General features: G+C 41.5%; 1 long non-coding RNA gene across 1 annotated transcript; it reads left to right on the top strand.

Moving 5' to 3' along the window:
• Positions 1–266: 266 nt before the first annotated feature.
• Positions 267–2,559, top strand: LOC112473538. The gene is made up of 2 exons (XR_003044059.1): positions 267–416; positions 1,448–2,559. It is a non-coding gene; the product is annotated as an uncharacterized LOC112473538 (long non-coding RNA).
• Positions 2,560–2,785: the final 226 nt, after the last annotated feature.

The raw sequence follows: 2,785 nt of genomic DNA, 5'->3' as shown, positions 1-2,785 counted from the left end.
GATATCCAGTTTTCCCAGCACCATTTGTTGAAGAGGCTACCCTTTCTCCATTGTGTATATCCTCAGCATCTTTGTTGGAGCTTGTATACATGGACTTCTTTCTGGGTTCCAGGGCTTGACTTTTATATTTCTTGTCATCCAGTAGGCCATTCAGTGAGCACACCATGCTTCTCACCTATTTTCATTTTTGTGGGTGACTGAGAACTCTGCAGTTTAATGTGTCCTAGATTGTTGAAGACACCAGATAATTTGAGTTTGAAACGATACTTACAAGGTGTTGTCATATTTTAGGTCTATCATATGCAAGTCACACAGTTGGTTTCACGCCACCAACTTCACTGACTAGAGCCGGAATGTCTTACTACAATTCCCCAGGTCTTCACGTGCAGCATATGGGAGCATCGCACGGTATCACAGTAAGTATCCATGCGGGAGGGGAGGGCAGCACTTTACTCCTGATGCTGGTAGCAGCTGGTCTTCCTTGGGAGACCAGGATCGATCCCCTTTCATGTTTACCTTTCTTTCTTCCTCCCTCCATCAGTTCATCTTAAAACTATAGAGGTTTCCTAACAGGACGATACCGATTTGTGTTGTTGAAACTAAAATCCTTTCCAGGAGGCAAAATTTCAACTTCACTTTCTGTGAAAAATTGCCCGTTGTGAAATGTAATTTGAACCCTAGCCAATGCCTTGATTGAACTCTGGCCAGCTCCTTGCCATAATGAATTAGTGTTGGTTGTCATAATGTCTAAAATATTTATTGTCTGCACCTTCACAGTTCACTGACTCTCAGTCCTCTTCCTGAAATTAGCCTTGTTCCTGGTTTTCTCAGAACCTTCAGTGCATCTGGTTCAGACTTCACTCAGGATTTTCTTTCTTTAGAACTGGTTATTTAGCTGACTAAAAGAGCAGTTGGAAATGTAGTTAATAGGGTTTTGAAAACAGGAGAGGATTTAGGAAAATAGGAGAGAATTCCCAATAAGGGAATCATTCAAAGAAGATCCCTGTTCTACAAAAGCATGTAAGATTTTTCTGAAGGTCTTTTGCTGGTTTGATGGGCTTTGTGTAAAAGCAGAAATGTTCTGGGTTTGCTTTACCTTTCAAGATATTGAAAACTTCTTTGAGTCATAGAAAGGTCTGGGGACATTCATCGGGCAGATAAGATTTAATTTTAGGACTGTCTCATTGAAGGGCCAAGTCCAGTCGTTTGGTCAGTGTAAGTTACATAGTAATTCTGCATAGCTTTTTAATAGGTATAGGTGTAAACTCTATCTCGTTTAAGTTTTCGGTACTAGTTCAGTAATGAAACTGCTGGCCAAGGGAATTGCTGGTTTCTTGTCTGTATTGATGAGCTTTTCACAGCCTCAGCTCTCAGGCAAGCTGTGTTAGAAATGAGCCACTTGTACATAGACTGACCTACTTACTTACTGTTCCTGTCCTCTCTGCAGAGGCCTTCACCACGGAGAAGCAACAGTCCTGACAAATTCAAACGGCCCACACCGCCCCCGTCTCCCAACACACAGACCCCAGTCCAGCCGCCGCCGCCTCCGCCTCCGCCGCCCATGCAGCCCGCGGTGCCCTCAGCAGCTGCCTCGCAGCCCGCCCCTTCTCAGCATTCGGTGCACCCCCCCTCCCAGCCTTAATGCATGTGCTTAGTCTGAATCTCACGTTGGGACTCGTACAGTGGAGCCGTCTACTCAACGCCAAAGGCTTCCTTCCTTCCCCGGCATATTTGGATCTGACTTATTTGCACTGAGGTTATCTAGGCTTCACTATTAATTGTGTTGTAAATGTTTGTCGGAAACGCAGCCAGTGTTGTGGGTTACAACACTAAACAGACGACTTTTTCCATCAGTGTTTTACTTGAATCTACATGTACGTCCATTCCCTGGCTGGGACAGTTGCTATTCAATATTGGTAATTCGGCAGCAGTGTGCAGTTTTTCGCTTGGCCCCAGAGCTTCATTTTTTTGGCTTTTAGGTTTGTAAAATAAAAAGGGATATCTTTTTTATATTTTTTTCCCATGAATTTGCAGAAAATTACTGAGCTGTTATTACCACCCCACCCTCATAATGGTGTTTACCAAACATACCAATAATTCAGCACTACAATTCAGACCTTTGAAAATCTAGCTTTCAGGGTAGAATGGAAAGTTAGATGGATCAGTGCCCAAGACAATATACTGTTTAATAGAGCTTTCTACAGATACACTTTTTATAAGGTTATTTTCAGTATATATCAAAATCCATGTCTCTTGTACAAAAGATAGCCTACAGTAATGGATCACATGGCTGTACCTTTTCCACCTACATGGGATGGATAATTATTGTGTATTAAGGTGTGATTCTTTCTTTATCCTTAATGTTAATCTACCCAAACTGGCCCTTTCTAACATGAGTCCATAAATGTTGACCTCCCCACCAGTGGTTGCGATGGCTGGTTAGAACATGCTATTTGATTTCTGCTGCAGAAGGCAATGTGACGATTATAACAAAAACAGCTATTTCCCCTTCCCATTCTTTGTGTTCCCCTAAAATAGAGTTTGAACAAATATTTTAAAGGTGCAAAATTATTAGAAAATACTATTTGAAATGAACGTTATAGGACTATCTTGGCATAATGGCCACAAAATACTTTATTGCTTGGCAGAAAAGAGAAGAGGTGTAGCACATTAGCATTGATGACTGCTTATTTCGCCCAGTATAAGCAAGTGCAGTGTGTACAAAGAAGTATATTCTGAATATATTATTTCCATTCATTTAGCACAAATAAATCATTTGGTTTCA

This window comes from Pteropus alecto, unplaced genomic scaffold (assembly GCF_000325575.1).
Source record: "Pteropus alecto unplaced genomic scaffold, ASM32557v1 C19088557, whole genome shotgun sequence".
Taxonomy (NCBI): domain Eukaryota; kingdom Metazoa; phylum Chordata; class Mammalia; order Chiroptera; family Pteropodidae; genus Pteropus; species Pteropus alecto.
The sequence above is the reverse complement of the archived record's forward strand: the minus strand, read 5'-3'. Positions and strand labels throughout refer to the sequence as shown.